General features: G+C 30.0%; 1 long non-coding RNA gene across 1 annotated transcript; it reads left to right on the top strand.

Annotated features, from left to right (window-relative positions):
• The first annotated feature begins 6,015 nt into the window (after positions 1-6,015).
• On the top strand, positions 6,016-6,645 carry LOC145610056 (uncharacterized). Its single transcript, XR_014106211.1, has 3 exons — positions 6,016-6,249; positions 6,356-6,457; positions 6,535-6,645. It is a non-coding gene; the product is annotated as an uncharacterized LOC145610056 (long non-coding RNA).
• Positions 6,646-17,055: the final 10,410 nt, after the last annotated feature.

Genomic DNA, 17,055 nt, shown 5'->3' with positions numbered 1-17,055 from the left:
ATGCACGGGATATGTATTTTATAGGAACAAAGTAGTATTACAAAGATCTAATAACAATAATATATTTTAAATACGTGAAGTTGTTTGTGATATATTTACTGACTCTTTTATGTGGTTGGGTACTCCGTGTAGCTAGTTATTATAGAAGTTACTTTATCAGTGTTATAGGTGTTACACTGTCAATGTTTTATTGGTTACCCGTTCAGTGTTATTGTTGTTATCTCGCCAATGCTATAAGGGTTATGCGTTTTTTGTTATAGAGGTTACTCCAGTTTGCTTGCCGGGAAAAAAAAAAAAGGTGTTGTCATATAAAAAACATTATGTATGTATCTTTTGTTTCGATGATTATTGAATTAATAATAAGGTAGTTAACTGATTTTAAAAATATAAAAAACAATTGGAATAATTTTTAAAGAGGAAAATAGTGGAACTTATGGTAGCGATATTACTATTAAAAATAAAAAGTAAACATAATTTTGGAAAAAAAATGTGCAATTATTGTAATATTGGTGTTTTAAAAAGAAATTAGGTAATATAATAAAATACTACGTTGGTAGTTTTTTGGGGTAGTGTGTGTTATTAAGAAAAATAAAAAAAGAAAAATAATAGTGGAAGTTTTTTTGGAGGGTTTTTTATTTTTATTTTTAAAATGATAGGTGGAAGTTATTTGGAGGGGCAAAAAAAAAACAAAAAGAAAAAAGAAAAAGAAAAAAAATAGAAAAAGAGAGTGAATGAGAAATGAGAGATTGGGTTTTGGAGTACTGAACTGAAATAAATTTTACTGAGCTGAACTTATTTTTACTGAAGTGAAATTATTTTTACTTAATATTATTTTTTTAAGGTGAAGAGCACAGGGCCAAAGTACCGGGTAAAGTCGATTTGAGTCAACTTTGGGTTTAGTTAAGGTCAACACCAAGTCTAGTATAGTATTTGGATTTTTTCAGGTCGAATTTTAGATAAGGTCAACACCAAGTCAGGTAATTGAATATTTTCAGGTCGAATTTTAATCGTTTTGAGTATAAAATGAGTTAATAAAAGTGGTGTTAGGTTGATTAGATCGAATAAAATCGATATGTAGTTGAGTTTTTTTTTTTTTTTTGAAAGAAGTATGTCGTTGATAATAGGGCCTGTTCATATTTACTGAACTGAACTGATTGGAGCTGAATTGAACTAAACTGAACTGAACTGAAATGAATATTTTATGAGAGAAGGAAATTAGGAGCTGATGAACTGAACTGAACTGAACTGAACTGAACTGATTGGAGCTGAACTGAACTGAACTGAACTATTGGAGCTGAACTAAACTGAACTGAACTAAACTGATTGGAGCTGAACTGAACTGAAATTAAGTAAATATGAACAGGCCCTAAGTCATGAAAATCCTTAGTTTGATCAACTAATGCCTAAACACAACAATGGATGGAGTGTGGTTAGATATAATTGCATAGACATTTTGTGACTATTGAATTAAATACTTTATTTTCCAAATAATCTATACAATTTTACTTTCACATTTGTGGGGATTGTAGTGTTTGGTTATTTTGATAGTTATTGTTCATTTGTGTATCATAAAAAGAGGAGTAGTGATAGACCACTACCAGGTATGGGCTCGTTGGGCCCATACCAGGGGCAAAAATGTAATTTCGCGTATTACTTATCGTATGAGAATTGAGATTATAGGGTATTGGGTTGATTTAGAAACCCTTAGATATTGAGGATTGATATTTATTTTGATCTCTACATGTTTTTCATTAATCTATATATCTATACTATAAACTAATATCAACTTAACTAACCAATCCATCTTAAATTTAAAGTCTTTATCTTGATTAATTCTTCAAAAATAATCTTTACTCACATATTCACATGATCTATTAATTTTATTATAGTGAAAAGTATAGATTGGTCAAATAAATTATATTTATTGTTAAGTTTCATTATTGCTAAATAGTTTGAAATGAGCTAAAATGAATATTTTATAAGAGAAGGAAATTAAGAACTGAATTGATATGAACAGATTTTAAAGTACCAATTATTTTCACCAAAAAAAAAACCCTTCATTTAATGATTTACAGGGTCACTTGTATTCTGAGTAACTCCTACCAGTAACCTCCGACCAAACCCCATACCAAACCAGTAACACCCTACAAGTAACCTCATAATACAATTAACACCTACAAGTAACATCCCGACAAAAATCATTTCACCTTACAAGTAACCCCAAAATATAATTAACGCCATACATGTAACCTTTGTCGCACCATGTGACCAGCCGCGTACAAATTTTTTTAAATGTTTTATTTGTGAATAGATAAGAGTGAAAATAAATTAATAAATTAAAAAAAAAAAAAAAAGTAGTACACTAGTACCGTTGGATGGATGATGAAACCTATGAATCTAGACAATATATTAAGCTATACTAAGATTATACGGAGTATACAAGAATAACAGATAGAACTTAGACATTTATTTCCAAAAAAAAAAAAAACAAAGGTTTGCCGGTTTCATCTCCAAAACCCGCGAACATGGTGAAATTTTTTTGGCTCCAACAATTTCCCACTAAGAAACAGTTACTCACGTTTCACTTCTTGATCTGCTTCCCTCACTACCCAGTTACACAATTGCCTTTATATATGCTGAGGTGCGAATTGATTAAGGGTGTATTTATTTTGCAATGAATTAGTTGATTTGCTTTTTTCTGAACTGCTCCTTTGCTTTTGAGATTGACCTTTGGTACTGGCGAAGACGCCGTTGTTCTCTGTATCTCATTAGTAAGTCTTCATTGCCTCCTTTTATATCTGAAGTAAATGGTTTCTTTATAATTGGATGTTTAATTTTGATGTTAGATCTGAGTTGAGTTTTATGACGGGTATATACTAATTTGTTTTTGATGTCTTTGAATTCCATAGATTTTACTTGAAAAGCATGTGTTGATTTTGATCTAATGATTGTATTATATGCATGTAATTTTAATTTTCATTTATTGTACTGTGGAATTTCACCCAATAATGTAAGTTAGGCACTTTGGCATACAAATAGTGACGTTGAAAGAAAACATCTAATTTTGGATGTATAATTTCAAATATTAATCCTATAAGCAATACCCACTTGCATTTACTCTATTTTGCATATTATTCATTGGTGAGAGAGATAAAGAGAGAGAGGGAGAGGGGGTGGGGGGGGGAGGTTTAAGACAAGTTATGGGTAGGCCGTAGGCTACATGGTTCTATTATGTACAATTGTACATTACCAAAATTTAAATTGAAATTGAGAAACTAGAAGTTGAGGACTAGTATTAGTTACTAACAACACATGATGCTGACTATGCAATAATTCATGATCCAATTGATTGACCAATAACAAAGTGCTCTAATCCAATCTTAATTTCGTTTGGTTTCTTATGTGTGCTTCTATTTTCCATAAATTTAAATTCCACATATAGTTTGATTCATACTTCGAGGATTTCTAATTTCACAATGTTGTAGATGAACTCTAATTGAGTTATAAAGGTGTGATTTGGCGTATGGATAGTGCATAAAGTTCAAACCCACATAGCATAAGACTAGCAGTTGCAGAAACCTGAGTTACTACGGTTTAACACTACTGCATAATAAAAATCATCAACTTGATGCTTTATTTTTTTCTCTTTGATTAATTATTTGTGTTTTGTTGTTCAATTTACATATATTTACCCCTTAGCTTAGTTTTTGCTTTTCATTTTATACAAGCTTGCTTTGTGACAGCTTATATATGTACATATATGTGTTTTTTTTCTTCTGTTTCATTGGACTTATTTTCAAATTTTATTAGCTTCAAGTATGGCAAAGAAAAAATTAACTAAGCTTGGAGCTATAAGAGGTTCTGGTGATCAGCATCAAACTCGTGAACCAAGAACATCGGGATATGAGAGAGTTAGAATGGAAAGGATCAAAGAAAATGTGTCTAAAATGCAAGAGCTAGGTTTGAAGGATCAGGCCAAGTCATTTATGGCACTAGTTCAAAACAATAGAGGCAGTCGTAGTAAGGCTAAAATAAAAAAGGTTTCACAGGATAATGAGCTTTATCAGCCTAACCAAGATTCTGATATGGAGCATGAGCTTGTTTCCGGCGGCGAAGAGTTACCTAGTCCACATTCTAAAAGTAGTCTCAAGTCCAAGTCTATTCCATGGAAGGTAATTATATTCATGAAATGAATTATCTTAGCATGTCTCAATTCTTTACACTTGTTAATGCTGCTTAAATAATAAAGTGTTGTGATGTTATGTGCATTTTAATTGTAGTTCCTTAAAATGTCTCTAATGTGTGCACTATTCCTATCCTTATGGCCATGAAAACATTTTATTGTTGTTTTGTTTGTATGCATTATATATATTGTGAAGGTCAGAGATTATTAGGGTATGGAAAACTTAAACAAAGAATAGATGAATACACCTCAAAATAATCTGATCAAAGATTGTAAGAATATATCAAAAGAGTTGTGTCTTATCTTGATTTTGATACTATTTAATTATTCTTCCATGGAGATTGAGGAAGCTATAAAGCGTGGTCAAAGATAATTTAATTACTTAACTAAAGATATATATTGACTGTGGAACTATTTTTTAATTAGATAGACATTGTTCTTTTTCATATAATGTATGTATATATGTTAGAGTATTGTACTTCTTTCTTTCTTTTTTTTTCACATTTACAGATTCGCAAAATGAAGGCTGTGATTCAAAAATCAGTGAAAATTGCTTCAGCTTTTAAGAAACGTCGACAGAAAGTTCATTTGGCTTCTTCATCTTCTTCATCTGGTGGCCTTTCTACCCCTAGTCATGCATCACAACATCATGTTATAAGAAGAGAACCTGTTGAAACACTAGAATTGGAAGTCAGACACTTAGATCAAAATGAGAATGATAAAGAAAATGGCAAGCTCTCTTTCTTTTCTATAAATAAAAATTATAAAATGTATACCTACATATGATCAATCATTATTTTATATAATTTTGGAATATCTTTGTTCGTGTTAGGTGGAATGGATAAGCCTAGAAGAGGACCAACTATGTGCTATAAAGTCCATGGACGTAGCGAAGAAGAACGTTTAGAAATTACCTTGAATGAGCATGGACAGCCTATTGGTCCTGATGACAAAACTTGCAACGAGTTCACTAGCTTCTTAGGAACAATAGCTCGAAAAGCAAATATCCTACCATTAACTGTCCAAAATTGGCCCATATTAAGGAACGAGAAGAAAGATGAGCTGTGGGAATATGTTATGGTGAGTTACTTTAATCAATTAAGTAATTATGCTATAATTTTTATATAAGTGTCTATACTTTATGGCTTTTATATGCTGTAAAGTTTTATAAATTTAAGACTTTTTTGCAGACTTTAAGATTTTTAATCGTCTTGCTGGTACTGCTGGAATGTCTCTAGGCCTTGGCACTCCCTATCAGTGTGTGTGGCTGACGTTTGTTGGGTATATATAATATGTGCTAGAAGAACACAGTGGTGAAAAAGTGTGATATAGGTGTGTCTGTGTGTGCAACACTAGTGTATTTTAAGAACTCTCACAAGTCTACCCTCAACTAGGTAGCCAATGAAATTTGTTTTGATCAAATAACCTGTAAAAGAATGGATTTGAGCATTCAAATGTGCTGCAAACAAAATAAACAAGAATAAACAAATTCTATGTGCTAGTAGCTACTAGTAAGAGCTAATTCTTGCCTCCTTTCCTGTAGTTTCTTTTTTTATTAGTCAAACTCTCATATAACTTAGAAACACGAGTGCTGTTTTGGTCTAGCTCTTTGCATTAAATTACCTGTCATAATATATCTGTTTTATAAATATATGTCTAATTACTAGTAACATCAAATCAACAAACTTCATTACTTCCAACATATACACAATGCAATATTTTTTGCAAATAGTCTAGACTCCTTTATGTCATTTAATAACCAATTCTACTAGGATATCTGAATAATTTTGTAGAATTGGAATCATTGCTTTTTCTATATTGTTCAGATTTAGTATTACTTACTTTGTTTTGTATTGCTGCAGAAACATTACATAGTTCCTATTGAGGGTAAGAAATGGGTTTTGCAAACCATTGGTGCTTGTTGGAGAGCCTACAAGTGTAGTCTGAAAAAAAATCATTTTAAAAAATATGACAATGATAAGATGAGGATGAAGAAGCGCCCAATACGGGTTCCAAAAATAATGTTTAAAGAATTATTGAAAATTTGGCATAGTGACAAGCATAAGGTATGTAAAATAATAATTTGCTTTGACTTCCCTCGCTCCCTTATAAATGTAATATGTAAATTCCTTGTGTTATAAAGATATTTATTATTCTAAAATATTTTTTCAGGAAATTAGTGAGCGAAATACAGCAAATCGTCTAGTGGGAAAAGAAAAAAATGTTATGCATACGGCAGGGCCAAAGAGTTTTGCTAGGGTCCAAGAAAAGTGGGTAAGTATTTACTTATCATATAATATGTTTATTTCATTTACAAATTAATATCATCAATATTTACCAAACATGTGTAGAAAAAGGAGAGAAAAACAACAAAAAAACCAACACTAGCAGAAATGTTTATTGAAACACGCAAGGAAAAGCAGACAAAGCGCAAGCCGGGTGACCCAAGGGACAAATTAATTGTAAGTTTCAAATTAATTATATGTATATATACTAAATTAACTTGCTGCACACATTATTCTTTGCATTAATTTTCTTATCTTTTCAAAACTAGAGAGAACTCAGGGATACAAATTCACAGAAAGATGGTGATAGTGTCGTTGCTGCTGTATTTAATTCTGGTGACAAAAAGAAGGGTAAGTTATGCCTTCAAGGAAGGGGTGTTTCTTCTACTCAATTAAATCAAAAGGCTATGATGAGGGAGACCGAAAAGAAGCATGCAGATGAAGTTAAAGCTATTGAAAAATATTATGAAGATAGGAGGCAGCAAGATAGAGTGGAGTTCGCCAATGGTCTTCGATCCCTCTTCTCTCAACTTCAACAACAAATTCCTTACACGTCTTTTGACCTTGGTGTGTTTGGCTCTTTATTGCTTGATGATCACTCCGAGAAGGATGCTAATTGTCAACATAATATGGAAGGAATGCTTCCACTTCAGTCTGCATCTACATCTAATCAGGTACATAAGATTTTTAAAAAGAGTAAATTAATAGTGTAATGCGGAATTTGAGGACTGTTTTAATACCAACTTAAGACATACTACTAATCAGTAATAATCATCTCAAATACTTAGTTTGAGAGGAGGTTATTTTGAGCGAAGTTAGTTTTGACATTGTATAGATTATTTGTAATGAAATCATCCCAATTGTGATTATTCAATGGGCAACTCTATTTCAGGAATCGATTTGAAATTATAAATATTTTTATTCATGTACTACAATTTCCATTATCTGTAATACAACACTAACAAAACACTCATAAAATTTTATCACAAAAATTCCTATTTAGAAATGTTGTTGAATTATTTATTTTATTTTATATTACAGGGGGTGAACCACATGACTGATGAACAAGAAGAAGAAGCCATTGAAGACGAAGATGAAGACTTTATTTGATCATGCATGATTGACACTTATGCTAGTCCATTATTGTCACTCCATGGAGTTGTATCAACTCTATTGTCTATATTTTCTTTATTTTGTTATATATTTATAATCAGTAGTATGTACAATCTTAGACATCAAGTTTATTGCACTATGTGAATCTAATTGGGGATCAAAATTTATGTAGTTATGGATGCTAATATTTGCTTGGATGTTTGAAGTTTATTGTAAAAATGTTTATTATGATAATTGTTTCTTACCTAGTGATTAACAAATTTGTCTTCAAAAATTATTAACATCACAATGAATATTTCACAGGGATCGCATATGGTGCTCAATTTAAGAATAATTCAAACAATTATCATAATAAACTATAATTATTTGGTGGGCAACAAATTCTAGGAGGTTGTATTTACGGGTAACAACTTATAGATGTTGCTTTTGAAACAATTGGCAACACTTCCTTTTAATTATTAACATATACGACAAACAAATAATTGTTGCATATTAGAGATTAGGTGATAGTTTTAAATTGTTACTAAAGGATGCAACAATTATAACATGTTGCCTTTGTAAAACTGTTGCCTTAGGTATCTCTTATACTTGTTTTTAAAATTGTTGCCTTTGTATCAAAAAGTGTTGCCTAAAGAATAGGCCACGGAGGTAAATGCTACGCCTCAATTGTGTTGCCTTAGATACAAGGCAACACTTTTTTAACATTAGGTAACACTTTTTTGTTGTTACCGATGCCTTATTTTGTTGTAGTGGTATTATATTGATTAACTGTTATTTTATTCAATGCTTATTATTGATGTGAAACAGGATTGATATTTACTTGATTCACTCTACTTAAGTTACTAAATAAATTGCTCGAGTTACTAAATATATCACTACGTAAGTTACTAATTAATTTAATGCGTGTGTTACTAAATGTACTTCTTGTGTTACTTCAACCCTAAACCCTAAACCCTATAACGAAAATGAAGCAACTTCAAAGTTTTTTCTTCATCTTCCATGGTCGCCTTTTGCTAGTATTCTGTTAAGCTGTTCATAGAATTACAGAAATGAAAAGTTTTTTTTAAAAAAAAAATAAAATAAAAAAATAAATATTAAATTAATAGCTTTGGAATGACAAAATATTTGAATTTTAAACATTAGGTCGAATCAGAAATTTTTAATTTAAATTTGAATGAAAATTCAAAACTAGTAGAAATTGCGCCCAAATTAACAACCAATGAAAAGATGTCATGCAATATTGTATGTGGGTCTCACATACAATAGTTGTATGTGTAGCCTTTTCAGAAAAACATAGATACCTCAAATTGTCTTGAATTTAATTTACAAGTGACTAGCTATAATTTACAATATGCTCCATCTTTATTTTAATAATTGAAAGAAATGGGGTTGATGGAAGAATAAAGTATGGAGTATTATAATTGGGAGGAGAGAAACAAAATACATTAAAGTATGATAATTGGGGTTCACTAGGAAAAAAGAACTTAATACAATATTAGGAAAGCTTTATAAAAACACCAATTCATATATGTGGCTGACTACACGGTGTAGCCAACTATAATAAGGGTTACTTCAATTAGTGTTATAAGGGTTACTCAATCAGTGTTACAAGGGTTACCTCGTCAATGTTTCATAAGTTACTTTATCAGCGTTGTACGGGTTACTTGATCAGTAATACATGGGTTACTTGGACAATAATATTATAGGGGTTACTTTGTTCTTGTACATTCAGCCACACCGTATGACCATCCACACACAAGACAAACTATTTTATAAATGAAAATTGAGCAAGTAATAAAATACTGACTAAGTTCATTAAAGGGACTAAATTTTTTTTAGTCCAGTAAGTTAAATATGGGTTACCTTATTAAATTATTAACTAGAGGTGTCAAAAGGTGGGGAAAAAAAATCAAGGAGGTTCTAATGACAAAATTAAAAAGATAGATCTCAATCTTATACTTTTAACTCTAAATAATCACATAAAACAGCTGACAAACAAAAACAGACATAACAGTCCTCGATCGACAGAGTAATGCTAAGATCAAAAACAACATATGAGTTTCAAACGTACGGAGTAGGAAGCATTATCTCAAGCCCTTGAATTGTCTTGGCAGATGATGCATTGATGCATATGACTGATATGAGCATACAACATACGTACTACTGCAGAATTGATGCAAACTTAATTGCAAAACTTTCTAAAGCTTCACATTTTTAACATCATATTATCCAGTGGTCGTCTATCATAGTTCCTTTATCATATTATCTAGAGGACATGGTGTTGCAATGCAACCACTGCCATTTTATTAATTTGGGATCCCCTACAAACCAAATGACAAGATGACAAGTATCCCTACTTTAATAAGGAGTAGGTTTGAATCAATGCTACTGGTACTACATAACATGTTATAAATAGGCAAAATAGCACTTTGAAGTAAATGTACGTAGGTTTTTTTTTTTTTTTTTTTTTTTTTTTTTTTGTACTTTTACCACAAAAATCCATAAGAAATTATTTTTTTACCATTAATACTTCCAAAATCTTTATTTTACCACAAATAATAAAATAAAATTGCTTTTTATCACATGTTGTAAACAGGTGTGGATCTAGGGGGTTTAAGGGTGTTCATTAAATCCACAGATTTTTTGAAAAAAAATTACAAATTTTAATTTTTTTTAAAAAAATAAAAAATAAAAATTAAGGGTTCAAACAAATTTTTAAGAGGTAAACAATCAAATGTGTAAGTCTGGTGCATTGGTGAGGGAGAGATTGTTAGCCTAAAAAGGCTCCGGTCCTACGTTCGATTCTACTTACCATCAATTTTTTATTATTATTTTTTTTTCCGCGTTCTTCGTGAGCTTGTGAGTCCTCTTGTTCCTCTACTCCTCTTAATTCTTAAATCTTTATTTGTCTATTTCATTTTATAACAAATTAGTGATAATTAGATTAATTACTAATTTGTTTAATTGGTTTTGATATATTGTTGAATACATGAATTGTTGACAAATTGAATTGTAGAAACTTAGAATTTTAAACCTTTACTTGGTCTTTTAATTGAAAACTAGTTTATGGGCCCGGGCGTTGCCCCGAATTTTTGCATGGAACTGATTATTAATATATGTTATTTTTGATTCAATATTCTTTGTAATTAAATTTGTCATTCATACTGTCAATTGCTACATATTAATATTTTGTATTCAAAAAGTTACATAAAAAATCACATAGCTTGGTGTTTAGACACTTAATTGTAGAATTAGAGGTTGTGAGGTCAAATCTTATGGTGATTTTTTTTTTTTTTTTTTAATAATTATAAGTGAATGACATAATGAAGACAAATGAAAGGAGAAGCCACATGGCATTATGAGTAGTTGCATGGATGACGTGGCGTAGTAAAGGGAGCTTATGTGACACGTGTGACACGTGGACTTTGTTAGATTTGTCTTTTAATAGATTAGTATAGATAAGTATGAAATAAAATTATACTTGTAGTAGTTGATTTTGTTTTACTTCGTTACTTAAATTGTCTGACCTTATATTCATACAAGTTAAAATAATTTAAATGAAATCAATTAACATGCTATTACTTTTTAGGCCCAATTATTAGTTTCACCTTAAAAGTTAAAACAACAATGTTTCATACAACAAAGTTGAAGACGATTTAATCTGTAACTTCTATGTAATAAAAAGTAGCATGTTATGACTTATGATCCATAACATGTATACATTTATTTTTGAACTAGTTAAAGTCTTGTGCAACACATGGTTTAATTAACCTAATTATTACTTACAATGTTAAATAACAATAATTTACAACAGAAAATAAACAAATTTTACAAAAAAAAAAAAAAAAAAAAAAAAAAAAAAAAAAAAAAAAAAAAAAAAAAAAAACTATGTTTTCAATTGAAACAAAATAACTTGAACCTAGCTGGAGAAAAGAAAAACACTTTCAAAGAAAAAATACAAAGTTGAATGATGATATATTCTATATCGAAATGAATTAGAGTGTCATAATAATATAATATCGATTAATACATTATTTGAATTTTATAAAAAAATATCTATGAAAGGTATGATTTTTATTTTAAAGTTTTGTTCAACGCATAAAGAACATATTCGGTTTTGCTTTTAATTATTATATAGTTATTAGATGAAGCCCCGTGCGATGCACGATTGGTTTTAATTTTTTAAAATATTTATTTATTTATTTATTTTTTTTTGTATTTATGTGCTAAAATTTGTTACATATTTAGATAAAATTCCTAACATCAAAATATAATATTTTATATTTTATTAATTTAAACTTAAAAAATATCATTTGCCAATTTTGCTTGTGTGACATTTGAATTATTTAATTCTAAAATAAATTAATATATAAGCTCGTATTTAATTGGCTACCACTAAAATTTGTTATCCTACATGGCGCGCTGAAAAAATTGATTCCTACATGGCTCTCTAAAAATTCGGGAGAAAACTCCCCTAAAATATATTAGATTAGGAGAAATTTACATTGTCAAATTTGTGTTTATGGTAGACTTGAGATTTTTGTTTTATGTGTAAAATAAACGGTTGTGATTTAGAGCCTGTTCATATTTACTGAACTGAGCTAAATTGAATTGAATTGATTGGAGCTGAACTGAACTAAACTGAACTGATTGGAGCTGAACTGAACTGAACTGAGCTGAATTGAATATTTTATGAGAGAGGGAAATTAGGAGCTAAACCGAACTGAACTGATTGAAACTGAACTGAACTGATCGGAGCTAAACTGAACTGATCGGAGCTAAACTGAACTAATCTGAAATTAAGTAAATATGAACAAGCCTTTAATCTAATAGAAAGACCACAACTTTATTATAGCTTTCAAAAGTCATCCTATGTAGAAACATTAATATAAACCTAGTGAAGTAAGGATACTAGTCAAAAGTAAGACAGAGATATTATTTTGTTGCAGAAGTAATAAAAAGACAATGGTTGCAACTCTATGTCCTTTGGATATATGATAAAGGAACAATGATAGACCACTGGATTAAATGATGTTGAAAATTTGAAAGCTTTAGAAAGTTTTTAATTAAGTTTGCATGAGATTTGCAGTAGTACGTGAGTACGTCATATACTCTTGTGCATCATCTGCCAAGACAATTCAAAGGCTTGAAACAATGCTTCATACTCCTTACGTTTGTCCTACAATTTTTTTTTTTGTTTTTCTTTCCATTCTTTTCTATATATATCATACTACTCTTTTCCATTCTTTCCATTCATATGCTCTTCTCATATCTGATCTCATCATCTTTTTCTTTTGTTCGTTTGCTTTTCTTTTTTCTGTGTGTTTTGTTTCTTCTTTTGAGTTGCTGCCTCTTTTTCACCAAAAAAAAAAAAAAAACATTTCTTTTATCTCGTAAAGGCGTAAAGCTAGAATAGAAAGAGATAAGTTATTGAATTGACTCATTAAGCCATGAGTAAATCTAAGGTAATTATTTTTTTTTATTTGATTTTGTTTAAGTAAAAATACTATGAATTATATCTGTTTTACGTGCATACATAAATAGTTTTATTCTTACAATAATTAATCTTCAATTTTATTTTTATTTTTTTAAAAAAGTTAAAAAAAATACATTTATGGTATTCTATAAAACATAAGGATCAATAATAAAATAATGGAAATTTTGTTTTGTTAATAGGGGAAAATGACCTTTACTGCTGAATATTCCGGAAATGTAGTTATGGACAACAATACTTCATATCCGGGATTTCACATGGTTGAGCACGAACCGGTTACGGCGAACAAGATATTTGAGAAAATTCACAAAAATGCTCAATCTGGATTTGCGGATTGTTTTCCACCGGCTGTATCTGGGACAAGATATGTGTTAGCTCATCGTATTTCTGGAACGACCTTAGCCAGTTGGATGATTAATAATTACTCTAACTTGGTGTATCTTGATAATAATGGAATCCCAATTCAAATGACTGATATGTTAAAATTAATTATCCAGTAAGTATTACTTTTTGTAAACTCACTTTTTCAAATGGTTTCATTCTTTTTATTTATTTATTTTATTATTATTATTATTATTATTATTATTATTATTATTATTATTATTATTATTATTATTATTAACGTTTTGTCAATAACATATGTAGAGATTTGGGGTTGATTGTCATGCATGGTTATTCCTCTGGAATTAATTTATTTTTGGACAAGAATAGCATCTATATAAGCAACGATCAACCTTACCGCGTGTTAGCAGTTGCAGAATCAATTATACATGGTAATTGTATTTACGTAACTCATTAACCTCACTTTTCTATTTAATTAAGTGTTGTAATTAATTTTTCAAATATGCTAATTTATTTGTGGGTGTGTAGATGGTGGAAAGAAGATTTGGATGGATTTGAAAAGCTTATTGGATCAAATTTGGATTGATTGTCAACTCATCAACAACAATGAAACTCAGTTGATATCTCGCACTTTTACAGGAGATGTTATTATGGGGTAAACTTTAATATTTCGTACAAAGTATTATTTTTCAAAATTCATTGTATTGTATCATTCGTATTTAATATACTCCTTTTGATGGGATAACCGAACAAGTGAATTAAGGAGTATCATTTTTAAAACTAGAACCACCATAGTGTAAGTTGATTTTTATTTAAAGTAAATAAATAATGAAAATAGTCGTTAGACTCATTACTCTTCAATAGCGGAATGTTTATACATGTTATCATATCCCGTCATTGCTTAATTAAAAAACATCCGGACTAAAAATCTCATTCTTACCCCAAACATCCCATGTTTGAAATGTAATAATCTTTTAAAGCAAAGTAAATGTAGGACGATTTCCTTAAAAAAGCTAAAAAAAAAAGACAAAATAACAGTAAATATAGGATGATGGCCATGAGGCTATATAGTGACTAGTGAGCCTAGAGACCACAAGGGAAGTCAGATTATGAAATTATAGGGTCTTTTTCAATTACGGAAGCTTGTAAACTATTTACTTATTTAGTAACTGACATTAGCATTGGTATTGGCTTTTGATATTTACATATTTTTTCCCTTTAAAAAAATTTAATATGTTCTGTGTTTTTAATGTTTTCGTATATTAAATAAACATAATGAATTTATGTTATGGAAAAGAAAATGATAGCCTGATTTGTGAAATGTTATAATGATTCATTTTGTTATATTATGAAATTAATGTCGTTCAAAAAAAAAAAAAAATTATGAAATTAATGCGCATAAAATAACCTGTGATTTTTTTTTTTTTAAACCATTGGCTAGTTCAATTGCCAAATTTCTGTACTCGCCGAGATTTTGGACAAAACAAACTAGAATTTATAGCATTACCAAACTTGGAGAGCTGGTGGAATGCGCAAAGAATGTTGTTGGAAGAAACCAGGCTCATCTACAGGTTTTAAAGAACTGGAGGGCTAAGTTGTCAAATGATCAAATTCTAAGTACTTTCATTACATGGGCACCACCACAAAGAGTGGATCCAAGTGACGAAGTCGATTGTTTAATCAAGTTTTTGTCAGACACTTTCTCACATTTTTCTCGCTTGCGCAGGGTATGTTTCACTATTACATGAGTATTTGATTATGTAATTAATTAGACCATGATTTGCTAAAAAATATCTACCTTGCACTCTTGCAGACTGGGATACCTTTTCAAAACAAGGTTCAAATGATTGAGTATTACGACAAGTATTATCCGGATATGATGAAAGCACTGTATGAATCACTTGGAATTATTGAAAAGACTCTTAGGCGCGCGTAACCCTGGTGTACGTTAGCTTACATTTAATAGAATATTTGTAGCAAGGTTTTAAGATTCACAATTAGCGGATGTGGTGAAGAATATTATAAAGATCTTTGTAATCCTTAACATTTCAATTACCCCCTTCCCCTTATCATGTTAGACGCATTTATTTTCTTGCTGTAACTAAAACTATGTTAGCGGGTTTTATATTAATTTGCTGCTTTGTATGTCTAGCTGTTTTATGTAATTATTTGGAGTTATTTATAAGATCGGGTCTATCTTTTTTATTTTTTCGTTAAAACTTCCTAGTTTTTTTTTTTCTTTCCTTCTCACCATTTGACACCTCTGGTTAACAATTTGGTAAGGTAAAATTCATGTTGATTTTACTAGACTAAAAACTTAGTCCCTTCAATAAATTTTTACCCCAAAATATTGAGTCCCTTCATGAATAGGGGACTATATATTTCTTGCACAATAATAAATTGTTCTTTCTCAACTTATTTCTGTAACATTTTTAGATTACACTCTTTCAGGCTCGTTTCTGATATTTTAAACGCCTATGGGCGAACTAATATATTGGGGCCTATTTTAATTATATGTATCCAATTCTCAAATTTTATTACTATAAAGTAAAATTTTTTTAGAAAAGTAACCACTCTAGCTAATAACTATCCATTCCCACGAACTTTCTGCCACTGGGATTTTTTTTTTTTTTTTTTTCTTTCTTTCTTTCTTCGGGTTGTAAACAATGACCATCATATTATCCAACTATATATACCGTTTTTTTTAGGCCACTATATATACTGTAGTATAAATAATATTTTGTACTAAGTAAATATAATGCATAGTTGCATATATCATTATTAGAAACAATAATAAGTAAATAAAATGCATAAAATTATCGAAAACTTTGTGCATATAGAAGTATCTCATTTCTCATATACCAAGTCAAAACAACACTATGATAAATCTCAAAACTAACTATCACAATATATGCAGATAGTAGGTATAGGTTTTGGTGAATTTGGAATATCTTCTAGAAAATTTGAGTAAAGACCAAATACGGTCCCTAAACTTTGGTATAAGTTTGATTTTGCTCCCTCAACTTTCAAAAGTCTGATTTTGGTCCCTCAACCACCAATGAGTCATAATTTGTGGTGGCTATTCCAATGACTTAGCAAAGTTTAGGGACCTATGCTTATTTAATTGCTGACATGGCCAAAGTTTAGGAACTTTGCATTTTTATTTTATTATATTCTTGTTGACTGGACCAAAGTTGAGGGACTTTCATGCATTCCAAGTATTAGTCCCATAAAATTAACCTTTCTAATTGCCGAACTCGCTCAATAATTTATCCTTACCAGTTACCTAAACATAACCACAATAGTCACCACCACCACCACAACCACTAGTCTATCGCCAATACATAAATAACCACCGGGTGCCACCATCATAACACCACAACTGTCTTAAAATTAATTTTAAAAAAACCCCCCGATTACCAACAAATCTAAAATGTCAGTCAAATTAAACAAAAAAAAAATTAAATCGAAAACAAACAAGTTTTGAATTAAGAAGAAAAAAATTGAAGGATAACCCATGTCAAGTTCACGACCTCACCTTGTGGGAAATTAAATAAATTCAAGATTGGAATGAGTAAAATAATTAGATTAATTAAAGTTAAAAAATGGTTAATTAACATATTAGTAGCAATTGAATT

The sequence above is a fragment of the Chenopodium album genome, chromosome 24 (genome assembly GCF_948465745.1).
Source record: "Chenopodium album chromosome 24, dcCheAlbu1.1, whole genome shotgun sequence".
Lineage (NCBI taxonomy): Eukaryota > Viridiplantae > Streptophyta > Magnoliopsida > Caryophyllales > Amaranthaceae > Chenopodium > Chenopodium album.
Note: the sequence above shows the minus strand (reverse complement) of the source record. Positions and strands in the feature narration are given on the sequence as shown.